This window comes from Mus musculus, chromosome 7 (assembly GCF_000001635.26).
Source record: "Mus musculus strain C57BL/6J chromosome 7, GRCm38.p6 C57BL/6J".
Taxonomy (NCBI): domain Eukaryota; kingdom Metazoa; phylum Chordata; class Mammalia; order Rodentia; family Muridae; genus Mus; species Mus musculus.
In genome coordinates, this window is record NC_000073.6 from 25,423,635 (window position 1) to 25,445,431 (window position 21,797).

Below are 21,797 nucleotides of genomic sequence, written 5' to 3' on the forward strand. Positions count from 1 at the left end.
TGCAGGGCTTCAGATATGCCTACGGAAAGAAATGGAGGGGCTCGTGGTGGGTGATCTCAGATACTGGCTAATTCCAGTGCTTGTCAGGACCAGGGCCAGGATTGAAGAGAGGCACGAGATAAAACAGCACCACAGAGCGCAAGTGACCAGGGAACCCTACATTTATTTCCTGGCACTTCATCAGGCCCAGATGTCTGAAAACAATGTCCTGATGATTTTTTTTTAAAGATTTATTTATTGGTTATATGTAAGTACACTGTAGCTGTCTGTCTTCAGACACCCCAGAAGAGGGAGGCAGATCTCATTACGGATGGTTGTGAGCCACCATGTGATTGCTGGGATTTGAACTCGGGACCTTTGGAAGAGCAGCCGGGTGCTCTTACCCACTGAGCCATCTCACCAGCCCCTGATGATTTTTAAAGAAAAAAGATTTATTTATTAATATGTAAGTACACTGTAGCTGTCTTCAGATGCACTAGAAGAGGGCATCAGATCTCATGGATGGTTGCGAGCCACCATGTGGTTGCTGGGATTTGAACTCAGGACCTTTGAAAGAGCAGTCAGTGCTCTTAATTGCTGAGCCATCTCTCCAGCCCCCCAGTCCTGATGATTTTGAGGGCTGCACTGTTAGTGCTTAGCATGGAACTTAGGTTTTCCACGGACACCAAATTGTTCGGAATCATAAAAACTTCTTTGAGGGTCAGCACAATGGCTCTTCAGTGAAGGTGTCATCACTGAGTTTGATCCCTGGACTCACAGTGAAAGACGAGAACTGACTCTGCAGGTTGTCCTCTAACGTCCACAGGTGCACCCACGTGACAAATACAGATGTAATAATGGAAAGAATTAGGGTTCATCTTAACTGTGACAGTGCTCTGTGATGTGGGCTGTGCTGTTAAAATGAGCGGTTGTGATTCACTCCCCACATCTGTGACTTGGTGTCCCCTCCTCCTGGCACCTTCCCATTGAGAACTGTTAAGTATGTTTTACCAGTCATGGTCACAAGGTGGCAGCACTTCCTCACTGGAGTTTCCTAGTGAGCAAGCCAGACAGGCTGTTAGGATTAGAAAGGGGTGCATTAGGTGACTAGGTCAACTGTGTCATCCTGTCTGTCCTCCCACCCCCCACCCACCCACCCCTCACCCTGGATCTCTGTAGAGTGACAGAATTGTGGACACTAACATCTAGATCGGAATATACTTTAGAGAAGAGCTTACAGAACACACAAGGTTGTTGTTTAAATACAATTCTGATACTTTTTTTTAAGATTTATTTATTATTATATGTAAGTACACTGTAGCTGTCTTCATACACTAGAAGAAGGCATCAGATCTCATTATGGGTGGTTTTGAGCCTCCATGCGGTTGCTGGCATTTGAACTCAGTACCTTCAGAAGAGCAGTCGGTGCTGTTAACTGCTGAGCCATCTCTCCAGCCCCCAATTCTGATACTTCTAGTGGAGACTGAAAGCCCTCTCCCTTCCTCTTCTGTCCCTGCCTCTGTCCTTCTCTCTCTCTCCCCTCCCCAACATGTCTTTCACTTTGCTGCTCTGGTCTTGTTTCCTAGGCTGGCCCCTAACACATCCACCCACTGCTAGGATTTGGTAAGCTATCACTGCTGGGTGGTGGTGGGTCACACTACGTAACAAGAGATCACGGTAGAGATGAATTTTCATTGCACCTGTGTTGATTTGTGGATGAAGTGAGAACAGACTCTGGAGGGAGCATCTAGCCTGTCTGGTGTAGCTATGACTTTAACATACCACAGGATCTCAGTGTGTAGCTCTGGCTGGCTTGGACCTCTCTATGTAGATCACAGAGATCATTGCCTCTGCCTCCTGAGTGCTGCAATTAAAGGTTCCCCTACCTGTCCCTCCAGCATGACTCCTGCTTAAGTCCAGGCTCTGCTCCTAAGTGTCGTTCCCACTCCTCCATCCCATGGCTCCTCTGACATTTCCAGCAGCTTCTCTTGTTTAGAACCCAGAACTCCTCGCTCAAGGTATCATTCGATGACTTCTGTACCCCAAACCTTCAGAGGTTCTTTGGCAATCACGGGTTTCCTTTAAGTGTGTCTGCCTAGTTTGTTTTCTTTCTTTCTTTCTTTCTTTCTTTCTTTCTTTCTTTCTTTCTTTCTTTCTTTCTTTCTTTCTTTCTTTCTTTCTTTCTTCTTGAGACAGGGTTTCTCTGTGTAGCCCTGGTTGTCCTGGAACTCACTCTGTAGACCAGGCTGGCCTCGAACTCAGAAATTCACCTGCCTCTGCCTCCCAAGTGCTGGGATTAAAGGCGTGCGCCACCACGCCCAGCTTTTTTTTTTTTTTTTTTTTCTGCCTAGTTTTCATGGTCCTTCAACATAGCCACTTTAGCAAGTTTACCTAACTTCTGGTTTCTCAACCACATCTTTCTGTAATGGTGATCCCTGTTTCCTCCCCTTTCCTAAACTGGGTTCACTACTCTTTCTCGACAGTGGTAATGTCTGCTCTAGAGTTAGACAAGCTGGTTTCTAATTCCAAGGGTACCACTGACCTTGGCAAATCACCTTCCTTTCTGAGGGACCAGCAACCCCTGCTGAGGCAACCTCATGTGTTGTTAAAATGAATAAATGGAAAAAAATTTAGACTACTTTCTTGAGAACTGCTAAATGAGCATCTACAACAGCGATCAATGCCTGGCTCCTTTTGCTTTTGTGTCTCCTGTTTCCGTAGTAGTCCTACTGTTCAGATGCCCAAACCTGCCTCTCTCAGGAAATACGTCCCAGACATTCCTCACCCAATGGCCCTGATCTTTTGCTCATTATTTCACCCATGTATCAGCTAGCAGCTAGTGCATCAGTTTATAGTGGCTATATGTTAATGGGGCGATGGGACTAATTTTCTTTTTTAGTCTTTTTTTTTTAAAAGATTTATTTATTTCATGTATGTGGGTACACTGTCACTATCTTCAGATACACCAGAAGAGGGCATCAGATCCCATTACAGATGACTGTGAGCCACCATGTGGTTGCTGGGTATTGAACTCAGGACCTCTGGAAGAGCAGTCAGTGTCTTCACCTCTGAGCCATCTCTCCAGCCCCCTTTTTAGTCTTTTATGAGAGCTTGAGCGTTGTCTTTAATGCTGCGACAGCTCCTTCTGCAATCAAGAGTCAGATCCTGGTAGCTTCGTGAATACCTTAGGGATAGCTTTCCTCAGGGCTCTTCCTCTTTGTACGCTTTGCTGGTCTCTTTTTCATGTCATGAGCTATTCCGTCTCCAGGAGGGATTGATGAAAACATTTAAGTTATTATCACTTAAAATTTTTAGCTGGGCATGATGTTGCAAGTCTAATTCTAGCTCTTGTGAGGTAGAGGCAAGTGGGTCTTTGTGAGTTTGTGGCCAGCCAGGGCTATATTGTCAGTGAGACCTTTTCTTAAAACATTAAAAAGTATTATGTGTCTGTATGTGAATGCAGATGCCTCAGGAGGCCAGAGGCGCCAGATTCCTTGGAGGGGGAATTGTAGGCGACTGTGAGCCACCAGATGTGGATGCTAGGAACTGAACACAGGTCCTCTGCAAGAGCAGCGAGTGCACATACTGCCCAACTAGCTCTCTAGACCTGATGAAATTCGTAAATGAAACTCTGATAAATGCTTTAAGGAAATTAGGCACAGTAAGGACTTAAGCCCTGTGAGAATTGCTTCAGCAGCCGGAGCTTGAGAGATGGGCACACTTTCCTATTTTGTAATCTTAAAACCGAGTCCCTACCCTCTTGCTTCAGAAGACATTGAGGACAAAGCATAACTGGCACTCAGATAGCACAGGTTCTTCAAGGGAAGCCCAGGGCCCCCGACCTGACTCTTATAGATTTTGCTTTCAACCCTAGTCAGAAGAAGTATCTTGGTATAGAAGGCTGGGTATTTGCAACAGGAGTTGTAGTTTCCTGCCAGTGGCTATTTCAGCCATCGTGTGCTGTGCATTTCATGAAATGAAGCAAAGATTTCCCTGAGGCTTGGAGCAGAAAGGGTGGGGGGCTTGCTTATGGCCAGCATTTTCTTTATATCACTCAGCTCCTTGTTCATTAAGTGCTCTCCCAACCCGGGGAATTTTGGCCTTTCTTCTGCTATGGGTTCCCACCAAAGTTCAAGTTTAGTTACATCTGCTTAATTGGTTATGTTTTGAGAAGAGAGGCCCAATGTTGCTTTTCAGAATTCCAGTTTTCACTGTTGGTTTTCAGTTCTGGTTGTTTGTTAGAATCTGAGACATTGACCACCTTCCAGGGCCTGCCCCAGGCCCCAAGGGAGGCTCATTTGATTATTCTGTGTTTCCAGGCACTGATAGTTTAAGAGTGCTCCCAAGATGGCTCGGTGGGTGAGGACATTTGCCAGCAAGCCTCAAGGTCTGTGTTGGCTCCCCAGGTGGGAGGAAGGAGTCTCCTCTTCTAAGCTGTTTTCCAACCTCCAAATGCTTGCGTGGTTTGCTCGCTCCTTCCAGGAAATAAAATGTAGTAAGTGAAATAAAATAATGTTTCCAAGTAATATAGTCATTTTATAGTGAGGAAGCATAGCTAGGTGCTCCATGCCCAGCACCCTGGGCACCTCACTTGCTGACCTCGGGAGACACGGTGTCACTCCTCTGCTACCTGGCTAAAGTGCACACCTTGAACTTAACCCTGAAGAAATATTAGGTGAGCCAGAATTGAGGGTTATCACAAGCCCCATCCCCACTCCCATCACACCAAAAAACAGATGGCTAATATTCTTCAGAAAATGTTAAGGTCACCCAGGTATGGGAGTAGTACTGAGGAGCCAGAGGTATAAGGCTCACAAATTCCAGGCCAGCATGAACCTTGCCTCCAGCAAAAGTGAAACCACTAGGCTCAGGTCTATGATCCCAGAACTTGGGAGGTGGTGATGGGAGGGTCAGGAACTAAAGGTCCACCCGGATTGTGTAGCACACTGGAGAGGCACCTAGGCTGAAAATAACCACCACCACCCTCCTGCGGCAACAGTGAAAACCTAACCTAACAAAAACCAACCGACTGAATAAACCCCAGGCCTCATCAGCTCCTCAAGTTCATCTGGGCCACTTCCAAGAACAGTTAGCTCCATAGCAAGCTCAGGCCAGGCTGAACTACAAAAACGAGACTTGCCTCAAAAACAAAGCAAACGGGCTGGAGAGATGGCTCAGAGGTTAAGAGCACCGACTGCTCTTAACCTGAGTTCAAATCCCAGCAACCACATGGTGGCTCACAACCATCTGTAATGAGATGACACCCTCTTCTGGGGTGTCTGAAGACAGTGTACTTATAATAAATAAATAAATCTTAAAAAAAAACCAAACCAAACAAAAGAACTAAATCAAAATGTTATGGTCATGAAGACAAAAACTTGGAACAACTCTACCAATTTAGAGAAGACTAAGGGAATTGAAGATAAGCTCAGAGGTAGAACACTTTGCTAGAGTGTGCTAGACCTTGGGTTCAATCACCAGGACTTCAAATCAAAAATCAAAGTAAAACAGAAATACCCACTACTAAAAATAACCTTTAAAGGCACGAAACAGGTAAATATGATATAGAACCTTAGGTTGGAGCTTGGTTCAGTAAAAGGTGGTGGCCCATGTCTTTGATCCCAGGACTCAGGAGGCAGAGGCAGGCAGATCTCTGTGAGTTCCAGGTCAGCCTGATGTAATAGGGAGTTCCTATCAAAGGCTACACAGAGACACACTGTCTCAAAAAAAAAAAAAAAGCTTCCAGATCATTTTAATTTCTTATCAAAGTTAAGAACTACTTATTTAAATTTAAGCTTGCTTAGTAATCCTTTTAAAAGCTAACTTAATTTTCTTAAGCTGCTGTTTATCCACATTTCCAGCTATTCCTGTAATCTATAGATCGAGTTCAGACTCCTTAGGGTGTCATTCATAGTCCTTCAGCATGGCTCCTTGGTCTGCAGTCAACCATGACTGACGCACATTTTATGTCCTGAAAGATTCCTGCCTTGCTGTTCAGCCTCCCAAATTTTTCATCCCAAGCCTTGTTTCAGATCCTGTCTTACTGTTGAAGTTTAGTATAATTATTTCCACTAGAGTTATCGTTGAATTCTGTGGATGCAATGGTGTGAAGTGGAAACAGGAGCTTCAGATTCCAAAATATTTGAATCTAGACTGGTTGTGGGGGTATACTCTGTGGGGGTATACTCTGGGAGGCAGAAACAGATGGAACTCTATTAGTTCAGGCCAGCCTAGTCTATATAGTGAGTTTTAGACTAGCCAGGGCTACATAATGAAGTTCTGTTTAAAGCATAGAAAGAAATTCATGAATATATGTGTGTATCTAAAGGCTGGTTCCATCTACAAGTTCTGAGGTAAGAGCTAACTGTGTGAGGATGAGTCATGGTGACCTATAGATGAGATACAAATGGAAAGGTCGCAGTACTAGACTCCTGTCTCTTCATTATTGTGGTTCAGTGGTCCCTAAAGGCATTTTGTAGGTTGTTACTCATGGTTTTATGGTTAAACTTGTTATCAATTTCCTGCATGGCCTTTAATATTTCTTTTTTGCTTGCTCATCACCAAAACAACAGACATTTTAGAATGGAATGGAATGCTTGGGACTTTAAGGAATCCATCCAACTGAGTTTTTTTTCTCTTTTCTTGAGTATGACTTAGTAAACAAATGACCTACTAAAAGGAGAATGTAACCCAACCTAGGGAGAAGGGAGGATGTAAGTTCCTAAGGGCCAGAGGGCCCACCTCTGCTTAGACAAACATGACAGCATAATTTCTAGGAAGCATAACTCCTTAATTGTCCTTAAATCCTGCGCCCTGCGTAGCAACTGTCCCAAGGTGAGTGAGTGTACATAAGTGAGTCAGCTCTCTCATGAATCCTTTCTGACTCCTCCACTCATCAGGTCTGTGAAAGTGAGGCCAAAGGGACAGGTGAGAAGGAAGTCAGATGCCAAGAGGCATAGAAAGGGACAGGTGGGGTTGCCAAGCATGGTTCAAGGCCGTTAAGCACTGGCTCTGGAGTCTCCACCTCTTTGTGATTGTTCCAGGAACTCTCCTGGTTTTTCTACTTCCTTATTGCATTTCTTCTTGGTGCATCCCTTTTATGGTCTGAGAAAGGCTGTGCAAATAGTTCACAAGACTGTCAACTTGTGACTTCTTATGTGGTCAGGGAATCTGGTCCTGCATTTTCCTAAAAAAAAAAAGTAACGATTCATAAACAGTAGGCTAAGGAAGTGCCTTGAAATTGTGCTAGGTGTTAGGAAGCAGGCGCCTATGTGAATATTGAGACAGAAAACAGCTTATGTTGGCTGTGTCCAATCTTAAAGTGTGTGTGTGTGTGTGTGTGTGTGTGTGGAGGGTGGGGGAGGTCAAAATCATTCTGGAAGGTGGATTTTGTTTGGGAGATCTCAGAAAAATTTAAGACAGCTTTTGCCCAGATTGAGTGCAGATGAAGTTAAATTATGGAGTTGGTCCATATCGGGCACATTACTTAACGCCCTTGTCCTTGACTTTTTTAGGTTGTAGAAATGGGCACGATTATAGACTCTTTTGAGAGGATAGCACTTCATGTAAAGCCTTAGATAATGGGTGCTGAGTGTGAGTGGTTGTGATCACGGGAGCAGGTAAAGGTGCTAGCCTGGGTATCTATTTTGGGATGGTTGCTTGCTTGCAGCAGGGTCCTGGCAGGGAAGCTGGAAGTGAAATGACCCAGGGAGGCAGGCATTCCGGGTCTCACTAGGTAGTTCTTGGAAAATAGCTTTGCGCAAAAGGAGTTTACAAGGGATGAGAAAGCAGTTATAATCTCCTGGAGGTCCAGGCATGGATCCTAAAATTACCTACGTTTTTGTCAAGCCTTGATACAGATTTCAGGGAATGCCCTGGGAAGAGCATTCATCTGCCTAAGATAGTTCCTTATGAAAAGGCCAGAGTCATTATTTTCATCTTTGTACTGTTCTCATTTATAAGGTGTGAAGAGAAGGACCGAAGAAGGCTCCAATAAGGAAATGAGCAGGTTTGAGACTGGTACTTGTGCCCTGAGGGAGCATGTATTTTATTTGAACATAAAAAGGGCTTCATAAAAGGGTGTCCCCATATAAACCCAGTGGGCACCCTGAGATGGTTGTAGACTCCCCTGTGAAATGCTGAGGCAGAGTCACAACAGAAGGCAGTACGCTGGTCTTGGCTGTGTGGTAGCTTACATGGAGGCTTGTCATTTAAGACAAGGGAAAAGACCTGGGAGAGAGAACTGGATGGTGAGAGGACAGGACTGCAAAGATACTTATGGGGGCCATCCCAGGTCAGGCACTTGCATGACTCTAGTCTCTTACTGTCATTTTCTTATTCTGTGTTATACATGAGAGATGAGGTGAAGGAGATCAAGGGTTCTGCCCAGGGTCATCCAGCTGGAGCTACAGTGTCCTACCTCAAAGCCTGTCCTGCTTCCCTACCGAACAGACAAATGAAAGGCAAAAAAGGAAAGCAGGTTGAATTCATGTCCCTGGTGATGTTTAGAAAGGGTACTTGTGCTAAGTCAGATAGTGACTGCCCAGTGTCCACATCCCATTGGAACCTGGGAACCCTTTATCTGCCTGAAGGACATTGCAGGTTCAATGACGTCAGCATCTTGGGATAGAGATCTCTGGATATCTGAGTGGTCCAGGTAAGTTAAGAGGATCCTGGAGCAGAAACTTCCAGGAGCTATATCAGGCAGAGTTACATTCAGCTCTCAACCTCCAAAAGTATTTTTTATTCTGCTGATGCCTTTGTTTTGACATAGAGACGTTTTGAATTGTGACCTCCAGAACTGTAAGAATTGGGGAGCAGGTGCCTGCAGTCTTGGGCTCCAGGAGCTCACGGAGTAGCCTTTAGCAAAGGATGGAAGGGAAGACGTTGGAAAGGTTGGGCCGCTGGACTGCAAGTAGGTCTAGGTCATAGGTGGAAAGGAGTGTGAGGGATAGCTGTCCCATCCTCATTTCACATTCAGTTTCCAGGATGTCATTGGGATGTGTTCAGTGCACCTCACGAACATCTGCCAGGCCTCTGAGAGTCATCTTTGGGGCATAGGAATGGGTCCAAAGGGCCAGAGGAAGGCATTGGCAGATAGGTGACTTGAGTAAAGGCGGGAGGGGAGGTCTTTGTCCTTAGCATAAATGACAGAACTTGTTAGTGTAAATAGTCCACCACATGATTGTCATGGAAGAAAGTGGTCAGTGGTTTTTTGTTTGTTTTGTTTTGTTTTGTTTTGTTTTTTTTGGTCAGATGAACTGACATGCTATGGCAACCTGGAATCAATGTCCAGTGACTTTTGGACGTAGTAGCATGGGATAAAATGCTGAAATCCTTGTTTGGGGCTCAGCCTGACTCTTGCCTTGCTAAGTTGGCCAGGCCCCAGTCTGCAGACAAGTGCCTCACACGTTGCTGAGGGATGGGTCTGCAGCTCAGGGTTTAGTTCCTTGTTTTCTTTCCCTGGCCTGTGGGGCAGTGTTAAAGCAGCTTTCTCTAAACGCCTCCCTCATAATGGAGCCATCCTGTTCCACGATGCTTCATTGACTCCACTGGCCTCCAGGAAACCACACCTTCTAGATCCCAAGAGACTCACCAAGCCATATGGGGCATATGTGAGGGGGAAATAAACCCAAACCAAACAAAAACCCGGTAGTGGGTGGGGGTGGGGCAGATGAGTAGGGCCTGTTGTCATTGCTCTGTTCTTAAAGGTCTCAGCCTTTTCTCCCCACACCCACCTCCACCCTTACAGTTCATGGCTAAGTCCTCAGCTCTGGGCACAAAGAAACTGGTTTCCTAGCTCCTGCTACGGTTTGGTCCCACCCACAGAGACAATAGGCCTATTTTTTTCAGTATTCAAAAACCCTTGTGTCTGGCCCCTGAAACTGCCCCTGAAGGAGTGCCAAAGCTCACTTCTTCCTGTTCTGTTCTTTCTAGGCCAGCTCAGTCTGTGGGCTTGAGGTGGGAGGGTGGGAGGGTGGGGGAGTGGGGGGTGATGGGAAGTGGGGGTGGGGGGACAGAAGTCCCAGTCAATGTCCAGCCGAAGGGAAAGCTTGTGGGAATCCCAGACAGATGTGCACAGGAGAGTCGTTCAAGCTGTTAGCAGATGAAACAGGAGCTGTGGGCCAGGACCTGGGTTCTGACCTTGAACAAGTAGATTTGCCTCTTTAGGCCTTAGCTGTGACTTCTAAAAAATGAGACTAAAGATGAACTCGGGATCCAGTGCTTGAACGCTTAACTATCAATGTTATTTGTTCTTCAGTGAAGTGTGCATGTCTTCCTGAATGCCGGGATTCACCCTGCGACAGTGCTAGTGTGCTGCCCATTGGGGCACCTTTTAGGCAGATGGAATGATATCTTTGGACAGGTCTCATTCAGGACCTCTTAGATGGGGTCCTGCCAGACTATGGAAATTCTTACTCCCAATTCCAACACCATAGAGGAGTTAGGGCTCTTATGAGTGGGGGGCTTTAAGTAGGCAGTGACCTGTTGATCTGTTTTTGTGGACATTTCTGGTAGCTGCGTTCTACAGCAAATTCATTTCAGAGACTTAGCCCTCAACCAGGAGGATCAGAAGGCATAAAGCATAGGGAAGGGTGAGAGCCATTTGGGAAGTGGCAAGTCTTTGTGACTAAAGAAGAAAGAAGAGAAGGTGGCAGGGAAGGGGCTGAAGATGGCTCTGAGCTATGTCTGCTCTGCGCTCTGGGGTGGATCAAATGAGGATGAGGGTTAGGGTGGCTAGGGACTGAGGTGCTGACCTGAGTTGGCAGTTCTGTTTGATGAGGAACTATGAGCTAGCTAGCCATGGGGCTGCCCGGGCAGCCAGGAGACACTGATGTTGCAGAAGGCTTAGGGAGAGCACAGTGTGAGCTCAGAGGCTCTTGGGCTTTATGGGAGCCAATCGCAGGCCTGGCCTCCATCACAACGCACATGGCTTTCTGCTTCTTTCTCAACCCCTTCTTTAATAATTTAAAGTGATTTTTCAGGAATATGACCAGATATTCTTAGCTTGGCATCACATATAACTTACCAGGAAGCCTTGAGAAGCAGGGGAGGAAGGGAGGGAGGGGGAGGCACTATAGAGAAGGATAACAAGGAAAGGTGGGCAGATGAAAATACACACCATAAAAATTTAACGTTCTTTATAAATCATAAAAAGTCTAGTGTAAATATAAAAGTTCTGTTGAGAACACAGTGCCCATGGGTCAGATCCAGGAAGGGTGTGGCTAGTAGGACAAAGGAAAGTCACTGCGAGGGGACAGCACTGAAACTGGGAGGTCCTGGTGCTTGCTGCTGGGCTTACTCTCATAGACTCTCATTACTGTATGAAATAGTCAGCAAGCGTTCCATGCACAGCACATGCCTGCTGGGCAATATTCTGCTCCTCATGACCTCCTGTGGCCCTCCCAGCAGCAGATGGGCATTTGAATAGCCTCATTTTATAGAGGAGGGGACTAAGAGTCATTTGCTGAGGCCTCACACTTTGTGTGTGCTAGCCAGAACTTGAAGTTAGGCTATTTGGGAGCCATAATCTCTCAACAGTCCTATATGGTTTGAAAATTCTATATTTAATTGCTTTAAGATAGGATAGGTGGGGTGCAATGTGGTACAGCAAGAGCATGCACGTGTGTGCGCGTGTGCGCGTGCGTGTGCACACACCTGTTGATGGCAGAAAGTCTGTGGGGAGTGATGAAGTAGGACTTCTCCAAAAGTGGGCCTCGTATAAGCTATGGGAAATTTGTAAAAATTGAGCTCTGTCATATTGCCTTGCAGCAGCTGAAAGGGCTGTCTGAGACCTGATTAACTGGTTGGCTAGGCTAGAGAAGGCAGTGGGTTCTAGGCTATTTGAGTTTCATTCTTATGTGAAACCACCAAGAGGGCCAGTGCTTTTTCTGTCTGGGCTTCTGCAGGTGTCAGGAGGACTGAGTGGGTAAACTGCAGGCCCTTTGAGATGGTATCTCTCATTTTTATTTCCCTCTCAGACTTCATTTGCTTCTCCCCTCCCCGCTACACTCTCTCCTGCCCATTCCCCTTTATGGGCAGTTTCACTTCTCTGCTACTTCCTGGGGCCTTAGCATCTGTGAGTAGAACAGGGTATGGGGAGGGAGAAGAACCTTCCTGTGCTTGGTGTTCAGTGGTGGGATCTAGGGGTGGCTCCTTTCAATGGGTCTTGCTGGGTTCCACTGTCCAGGCGTGGAGCTGCACATGAAGCTTAGCTACTTCTCAGCATAGTCACTGCAGAGAACAGCCAGAGATGCTGTCAGGGCAGCCACAGGCTGTGTCCCCAAGGTCCCTGGACAAGCAGTGCAGAAGAGCAGGGGCAGCAAGGCATCTGTTTCCTGCTCTTGTCCATGAGCAGTTTGGACCACAAGGAGGTTCTATTCCCTACCTTGGATGAGGACATTATTTAAGCAGCTTACTTTCTGGGATGTTTACATATTCTTGCTTTAAGGGATCCAGAAGTAGAGGGACACCTGGTTCCATGTCAGCTGATCTGCCAATTTCATTTGCCACCGTAACACAGTCACTTGCCCTGTGGTTGACTCTGGGATCTGCTGGAGTAAATCGTTCACCTTTCTTTCTGATCCCAAGTCCACACTCTTAGGTTAGTTGTGTGTAGGCAAGGGTAAGTGCTGCACCATTGAGTGTTGCTTTTGTAACACGGGCCGATTGAGTTCTGTTATTATTTGTGGCTCTCTGAACAGCTCTGCCTCAGTGAACTGAAAATGACCCTTCTAGATGCTGATGTCTCTAGAGGTGGGTGGGGTCGCTGACTCTGAGAAAGGAAATCACCATTGGAAGTTTCCCTGCCAGGGTTTGGACTCCTGATGTTTGCTATACACATGACTTGCCTTCCTGTCCTTGGACTTCCTCTACGCCCATCGATGAATAGCCCGCTCAGTTTCTAGACTGGGCTGTGATTGCTTTTTAAATTCTTGGCCATTTTCTGCCTGTGGCTCCCCCTAAAGAAGCATCAGGAAATTATTTTCACAGCCCTTGTGGCATCTGTTTAATATTTTTCTTTCCCATTGAGCTCAGTAAAAGATACCAAGCTCCTGGCATTCATACACACTGAGAATGGCCGCTGTGCTCTTTGCTCTTTTCTGGGGAGCTCTTATAACAAGCATTTTAACCCACACAGCACCCTAAAATCCTCTGTATCACAGCCACTTAAGAGTAAGGTGGGTGTCTGGGTGTATGCTTGCTGGTCAGGGTGGGGTCAGTGGCAGTAGAGATGAAGAGGAAATGATTCAGGAGCTCTTTCTACATTTTTGTGCAACTTCCTGGTAATTTGCGGGTACCAGAGGCTGATGTTCAATATTTCCTTAATCCAAACTGAAATCTACTTTGTTTCTCCTTGGGCATGTACTGTGAGAAGCACCAGGAAGGTGGAGTTGAAGTACCCAAAACCTTCCTGAACACCCTGAAATCTCAGAAATAGGGTATTGACTGTTTTGATCTCACTGCGTCTGTGTCTGGGAGTAGGCTGTAGAAGACTGACAGCCACACACAGAAAATTGGACAGCAGAAAAGGAGTCAGATGAACTTGTGCTTTGTTTCTATGTGGTTCATATTTACCCACCACCATTTTCTCTCTTCCCCTCCCCTCCCCTCCCCTCCCCTCCCCTCCCCTCCCCTCCCTTCCCCTCCCCTCCCCTCCCCCTTTCTCTCTTTTGGTTTTTTTTTTGTTTTTTTTTTTTTATGTTTTTTTGAGATAGTGTTTCATTGTGTAGCCCTGGCTGTCCTGGAATTCTCTCTGTAGATCAGGCTGGCCTTGAATTCACAGAGATCCACTTGCCTGTGCCTCCCGATGCTGGGATTAAAGGTGTGTGCTACCACCACCCAGCCTAGGCATACCCATCTTAAAGAAATAGTTTTACCTGGGTTGGGGGGCTGGAGGTAGGACTCAGTGCTTTCCCTTCCCTCTTCCTCCTTTTCCTCTCTTGGTGCTGGGATTGAGCTCAGGGCCTGAAACATGTTAAGCATTTGCTCTGTCATTTAGCTTCTTGCAGCTCCTACCCGGTCCTCTCATAAGACTTCTAGGATCCGAGTCTTGGCCAAGAAAGAAAAGCAAACTCATCCCACAACCCAGCGAGTTCGGATGGAAGCTGGCAATCAAACCAGGCTCAGCACTGAGAGCAGCCATGAGTGTTACACATGGGGTGGCACTCACAGTTCTGTTGTCCCTGTCACCAGTCACCACCTTCACCACATTAGTCTGAGTATCACCATTGTGTGGACAGATGTATACACTTTATTAGGACTCAGGAGGATGAGGTAGGAGGAGCCTCATTTAAGGCCGGCCTGAGTTACACAGACCCTGTTTCAAGCAGGCAGAGTTTCACTGATATTCCTCTTACCCACACCACAAAGCAGGTGCCAAATATGCAAATGAAACAAGAATCTTGTCTTCAGGAGATAGTTGTCCCTTTCTGTTCTCTTGGTGTGCATACATTTTTATGAGTACATGTGTGTTGGGGTTATGTACTTATGTACATGTATGAGTCTGCATGTGGGGCCCAAGGGCAACCGTGGTGTGGTCCTTATTTATTTTCCATCTGATTTTTTGAGACCAGGCCCCTTAATAGCATGGAGCTCAGGGATCCAGCTAAGCTGGCTGGCCAGCATGCCCCAAGGACCTTCTTGGGTCTGCTTTCCAGCACTGAGATTGGAGATAGGAGCTTTTGTTCATTCATTTGTTTGTTTAGTCTGTACATGAACACTGGGGACTAAACTCAGGTCCTCATGCTTGCAGATCTGTATGAACCACATCCCCACCCTCTCACTTGTCTCTTCCTGATCTCGGCCCTGTAGGGCCAGCTCTCTAAATATTCTAGTTCTTTTATTGCTAGGTCTTTTGGAATCCTCCAAACCAGAGATAGGGTCAGACTGTGCAGCAGAGGGCAAGTGAGAGTGGGACAGGAGGGTGGCAGGGACACTTTGTGACTCTCCTCTCAAGAGTGCAGTGACAGTGGGAAGCCAGGAGTCTGGGCTCCTTAGGGAGTAGGAGAAGAGTGATGCCTGAGATACTTGCTCAGCTTATTCCTCAAGTCCTCTACATATAAGAATCTGGCCTTGCCGGGGTGGGCCACCACACGTCTTCGATTCCAGCAGTGGGAAGTAGAACTCTGTTAGTTCAAGGCCGGCCTAGTCTACACAGAAAGTTCTAACCAGGGGTTAGATCTCTGAGACTGTCTAAAAAAAAGAATTTTTAATATATATATGTATATATATGTATATGTGTATATGTATATATATATATATATATATATATATAGTGTGTGTGCGTATCATAATGCAAATGTCAGAAGACAACTTTTAGGAGCCATCTCACTAACCATTCTTAGCAGGGGCAACAAGATGACTCAGTGAATGAGGTGCGTGCTGCCAAGTCTGATGGCCTGATTTGAACCCTGGGACTCATGAGGAAGAAGAGAACGGACTCCTGCAAGTTGTCCTGTGACATCTATACATGGACTGTGGCATAAATACAAACAAACATACGTACATACACAAAGTCAATAACTAATAATATAGAAAAAATGCACACACAGGGAAATGTAACTAATGGAGAAATACAGAGTGTTCGGATCTTGAAAAGAACTTTCTATGAGACTGCAATCTCTTTACTTTCTTTGATAGGTGGTTGTTGAGGGTGTGGAAAAGGATTTGTGAGAGATGGCCTAGAGCCAAGGTTTTGTCCGATGTTCTCACACTAAGCCTGCTCTCCCACACCCAGGTGCCAAGAAGCAGAGCTGGAGTTTTTTCTCCTTAATGCTTTATAATGCTGTTTGGTGACTTCATCCTCCTCCTCCTCCTCCTCCTCCTTCTTCTTTTTTAATCCTACTTCCGTAGATACTTATTTAGTTTGCTGTCACTTAATAAAATGAAGAAGGGCAGGGTAAATAAAAACTTCCTGGACCTCATATTCTTGTGCTGGTTGTGGCTCCTTTCAATTTCCGTGTCTCTAGGATGGTCCAGGGAATGAGTTCCCACCGCCATCCGTCGGGACTCTTGGACCAGTGTAATCGCTCCTGAAGTAAGGCTTGGTCTAGGGAAGGTAGGGAGCCCAAGTGCCAGGAGTTAAGGGTCTTTAGAGTCAGGGGCACCACACTTGGATTTAATCCCACTTAGTATTCTATTTGCTGTGGACAGTTGGTAGGAGCTCTCAGAGCCTTAAGTTCCAGTCTCTACAACATGATGAGGAGACCCCAGCCAGTTCTGATGGCTGACTTGACACTCACCGAGTGAATCATTAGCATCGTGAGAGATTATTGACACCATTTTTCATGTAGAGAAGTTGTAAGTAGTGTGGCCACTGTGGCTGTAACTCATGATTGTTAGAGTCCGGATAATGAACAGGCCTAGTCCACTGGAGAAAAGCCGTGTCTTTAACTGCTCGGATAGTTACATAACAGTGTAACAAGGAGTAACAGAGAAAAAAGGCATAAAGCACCAGGTGCAGTGCTTCTGAGAGGGCAGCGCTCATTAATGGCAGTGTTACCACCAGAAGAGAGGTATGTCTTCCTGAAGTGCTTGGCTTTGCCCTTGTGTGGGAGATGCTGCCCCGGGACAGAGTGATCTGGGAGTGACATGGATCTTCCATGGTTTGCAAGGATTCCAGGGTTTCTCCTAATCCTGTCCTGTCTGCCAGCCTTATTGGTGAACATCTTGATCCCAAAGTTGCCTGACAGGTCCTGGAAGGAAAACATAGGCCACTGTGACTTGAGTGGCCCTAGGGAGGGGCTCCCACTCCAAACCAGTTGCTCAAGAACCACTTTCTGGGACTTCCTTCAGAGATTCTGACCTTTTATTTCCTAATAACTTACTGCTTTGCTCAGGGGTAAGATAAACCCTTAGGAATGAGTGGAGCATAGTGGGGCTACTATTTGAAGGGACATAAGGTCGGAGGGGACACTGCAGGGAGGAGGGGTAAACCTACATGTGGGGTTCAGAGGAAGCTAGCATTAAGCTGCTTGTTTCCTTTGCCATGTGTGCTTTGGCTCTCTGCCCTGCCGTGTGAACAGCGGGCCCAGTGACCCATCTGACACTTCTACCTGATCCACCGCACTGACCAGGTTACAGCTAGCTGGACTCTGTTCGATCACCCCCCACCTTGCAGCTGTGGCAGTCTTCTCACCTTTTCTGAGCCTCAGTTTTCTCCCTTCTGAGCAATTTGTAAGGATCAAATGAAAGGCCCAAAGCTCCTAGTGTGGCATCTTTCATATTACAGTGCCCCGTGAGCACCTACAGTCCCGGGCTGGTGCACATGAGTGAAGCTACAATCACTTTAGGGGGTAATGACCTAGAAAGGCTGAAACTAACATGTCACACACAGCCACCCAGCGTAGCCCTGTCCTGGGCACTGAGAGCTTGGGGTTTGGCGTAGGAGAGCTGCCTTATCTGACCAGCTAGTCAGGGACCACTTTCTGACCAAGGGATCATGCTCATGTGGAAAGGCCGGGCAAGGGCTCCAGGTTGTCTGGACAAGGCCAGTGTGCACGTGAGGTCAGCTTGTAAAGGGTTTCTGAGAGGGGAGGATGACCTTGACTTGGTGACTTATTCTGACACTCAACTATAAAGAAGTTTGAATTGTGTGGTGATTGGAGAGGATTTCCATGCTAATAAAGTCTTGATTTTAAAATGCAGATTTTTTTTTTTTTTTTTTTTTTTTTTGAGACAGAGTCTTACTTTATAGCCCTGGCAGGCCTGGAACTTCCTATGTACACCAGGCTGCCCTGATACTGACAGCCTGTCTGTGAAGCATTGGGGATTAAAGGCGTACACCACCATGTTCAACCAAAAACATAGGAATCTTAACTGATAAAGAATGAATTTGAGAGGAAGCTGGAGGGGAGAGGTGTCATTTAAGAGCCATGAAGTTTCATTTTCCTGCTGTAAGAGAGCTCTACCTGGGTCCAAGGGAGGCTGTGATTGGATCTTTCTTTTATCAGTTTGAATTGTGTAATATACCTTCCCAGGGGACATGACCTTGGGGCATCTGGAGAGACGGGGGCATTAGTGAACTGTTTAGGAAAGGGGTGGTTTTTATTTATTTTATTTTATTTTTTGTAGTTTAAAACCAAATATTTAGGGCTGGTGAGATGGCTCAGCAGGTAAGAGCATTGAATGCTCTTCTGAAGGTCCTGAGTTCAAATCTGAGCAACCACATGGTGGCTCACAATCATCTGTAATGAGATCTGACCCCCTCTTCTGGTGTGTCTGAAGTCAGCTACAGTGTACTTATGTATAATAATAAATAAATCTTTGGGGCAGAGCAAGCAGGGACTGAGTGAGCAAGCTTGACCGGAGTGAGCAAAGGTCCAAAAAAAAAGAAAAGAAAAAGAAAACCAACCCAAATATTTAATATTTTCATTAAATTGTTTCGATACAATTTCAAACAAATGCCAACCAGAAGACAATGTCCGAAAACTCTGAAGAAGCAAGCTTCCAGACAAGGAACACAGCAACCATCTTCCATTCTAGCCACAGTTCTTCTGTCCATAATGGCGCCAGTCGTCCAGTCTTATCCAGATCATCAACTATTTACCACACCATCAATTTTCAGGATGCTCCGCAATTTCAGTTGCTAGGGTCAAAGCACTGACTGACACCAGCAGAGGCTGAATAACCATTTCCTCCAAAATGTTGATAAGAACAGCCTTTTGGACATTACTGCATCTGGCATTTTCTCCTTGGGCATGGCGGTTTCTTAGTTCTGTTACTGTAGAAATGGGATTCAGGCCAGTCGGTGTAGACCGAATGGCTTCCTCACCGGTAACTCAGTGTTGGAGAGCACTCAGTCAGTCTGAGGCCAGCTCTGTTTCTGAAACACCACCTCCTGCAATAAGAGCTCCTCCCTTCTTTACTAAGCATCGGATAATACAGAGGGCATCAGGAATGGAGCGCTAGCTTCTTCAGTCACCACGTATGACAATTGTAACTGTTTTGCCTGGGCTTGTACAACCTGTAGATCTTGAATAGTTTTCCAGAACCATTTAAACTGACTTCCTCTGCTAACTCAGGAGAACCCACCATGTCAGCAGTGAACTGGTCAACGTGAGCAACCGGCTTGGCTCCAATTGTCTTACATGAGTTCAATGTCTTCTCTTTCAATGTCCTTAACCACCATAATCTTCATCTTACTCAGAAAATGTAGTGCAAGATCACTAAGGGCATCTCTTAGGATAGACCTCTGTATGAGAAGGACATCACATCCTGTTTTCTTAACGTGCTTCACCAAATTTAAAATATAGGCTCTCTCCTCTCGAAGCACTTGATCCATCTGGGCATAGTCAGATACTACTATTTGATTATCCATATCTGTTTTAGGAGCAGATGAGCAAAATGGAACATGCCCAATCTTAGCCTTTTCAACTCCTGTTGTACCAGAATTTGCCACTTTCTGCATGAGAATGAGGCCTCCTGCCAGCCACAGTTATCTGTTGTCCCTCTGAGCTTCTTGACTATTTTAATATCTCTAAGATCTACCCTGGTAGCTGTGGCTGAGTTGATCACTTTCATCACCGCATTGACACCGGAGAGAGTAGACTTGAATACTGAGAGACAACCTTTGACTTCAGTGAAGTGGATGCGCTATTTAACAAAGTGTCTCTATCACTCAGTGGCACAGGTTGAGACATATCAGGAAGGATTTCAAGATCCTTTTCTGAAGCTTTCTGGAATGACTCGGAAATGATGGTTGGATGTCTACCTTTCTGCACAAGTTTGGTACAAGAGTCTAAAAGAGAGCCAGCAGTGATGACAACTGATGTGGTGCCTTCCCCTGCTTCTATGTCTTGGGCTTTAGACAGTTCCACCGGCATTTGGGCTGCTGGGTGGAAATGTTGCTGAAGCTAAGCTCTCCGGCATGGCGACCTTGGTGCCATCTGCGCTGGTTCAGGAGGATGGAGGGACATGGATTCTGGCCTTCTGTGAAGTAACGGTCTCCCTGGCAGACTCTTCCACGAACCTTCCGAAAGCGACGACGCCTGGAAAGAAGCAGTTTTTATTACTGTGTGTATGTATGTATGTATGTACATATATATATATATGAATGAATATGAGTGCTTTGTCTGGATGTGTGCTTGGTGCCCTTGGAGGTCAGAAGGACATAATGGGTCCCTTGGAACTGGAGTTACAAATGCTTGTGAGCCACCATGTGAGCACCGGGACCTGAGCTTGGGACCTCTGCAAGAGCAGTCAGTGTGTTTAACCATCTAGTCATTTCTTCAGCTCCAGGAAAGGAGCGGCTATTGGATGAATGTCAGTTTTACATCGTTCTTGTTTTTCAGTTGTCCAAAAGGGCAAAGATAACTGTGACGTCTACTGCTTCTCTGTAGATACAGGATTTGTCAATGTAGAAACTCTCCTGAATAAGAGGTGTTATCCAGGCAATCCTAGGCTCAAGGAATGAATCCTCAAGGAATGAATCCTCTGACTTCTAAGTAGCTGAGGCCACAGCTGCACGCCCCTGACTGCAAATTATTCTTGTAGCTATTCTTGTAGTTTCCCAACTTGCAAAATCATCTCGCAAGAATTATCTGATTCCTACCGGAGCGTTTGCAGGCGGCAAGGTAAGTGCTTGTCTGGGCAAGGAGAAGTTGTCTTTCTGAATCTTCCAAATGGAGCTTTTACTGTGAGCCTCATTAGTGTTTCCTGCTCCCGGTGAGGAGATAGGCTCTGTGAATGGAAGTCCACGGAAGGCAGACGGACGGTCAAGAAAAAGTGTGATTCTGCAGGTGGTTTATTTTGGAAAATTGTAAAGCAGGGAAAATGGGTTTCTTCATCCCACCACCTGGAGACATCCCACCACCTGGAGACACAGCTTAGCTTTGTTGATAGTTTTTCAAATTGTAGCTTAATTGTATTATTTCATTCTGAAGGGCACAGTCTAAACTGTATCTTAAGGTTTCTTCTCAAGGATCTTTTTAAGATGGTGGGACTATAGTGTGGAGATTGACATGAGATGATATATATATATATATATATATATATATATATATATATATACATATACATATATATATATATATACACACACACATATACATATATATCATACACACACACATATATATATATATATGATATGGTCTCTAGAGTTTTTCTCTAGATTGTGAGCTTTTCTTTATATTTTTTAATTGAAAATTTAAGATATCATACAGTGACATGGCAGTGGTGGTGAATACCTTTAGTCCCAGCACTCAGGGGACAGAGGCAGGTGGATCTCTTTAGTTTGAGGCCAGCCTGGTCTACAGAGTGAGTTCCAGGTCAGCCAGGGCTACACAGAGAAACCCTGACTTGAAAACCAACAACAAAAGCCATCACACCGAGAGTGGGTTCACTATGGATCTCTGCGTCGGTGTCATTGGGCTGACTTTGTTCTGACTTGCTCCCGTTCTTCAGTGCCCTCCCCCATCTGTCTGCGTCCTCTCCTCCCCCAGCCCCCCCTTCTGCTTTCTTACTTGGATGCCCTCCCTTCCTTTCTCCTCTCTTCCTTAAGATCTCTCCCTCCTGATCTCACGATTCCCTCTCTAGTTCATTGCTTGCACACACATCGTTTTAAATCTGGGCTCTGCATGTGAGAGCTGGCATGTGACATCTGTCTTTCTGAGTCTGGCTCATTTTCCTGTGAATATCACTATTTCATTTTTCTCCATGGCTGAGTAATAGTCCATTGCATGGATTCACCACAGTTTCTTTATCTGTTCATCTGTCCACGAGCACTTAGGCTGTTTCCATTTCTTGACTACTGTGACCAGCACAGCAGCAATCATATATGTGCCTGCATCTCTGTTGACTGGAGTCTTTCAGGC

At 45.8% G+C, this 21,797-nt stretch overlaps 1 long non-coding RNA gene and 1 pseudogene across 2 annotated transcripts in view; one reads left to right on the forward strand and one right to left on the reverse strand.

The window, feature by feature from the left end:
* The window catches only part of 4732471J01Rik (RIKEN cDNA 4732471J01 gene), a 189,599-nt gene that overhangs the window by 46,816 nt on the left and 120,986 nt on the right, over window positions 1–21,797 (forward strand). Inside the window, exon 6 of one of the 2 annotated variants that reach the window (NR_073027.1) lies at window positions 15,330–15,902. The exons of the other annotated variant lie outside the window; for it this stretch is intronic. This is a non-coding gene — a long non-coding RNA (RIKEN cDNA 4732471J01 gene). Of the gene's footprint in view, window positions 1–15,329; window positions 15,903–21,797 lie in introns of those variants that run through there. 2 annotated transcript variants of the gene reach the window in all.
* On the reverse strand, window positions 18,332–19,981 carry Gm15495 (predicted gene 15495; annotated as a pseudogene).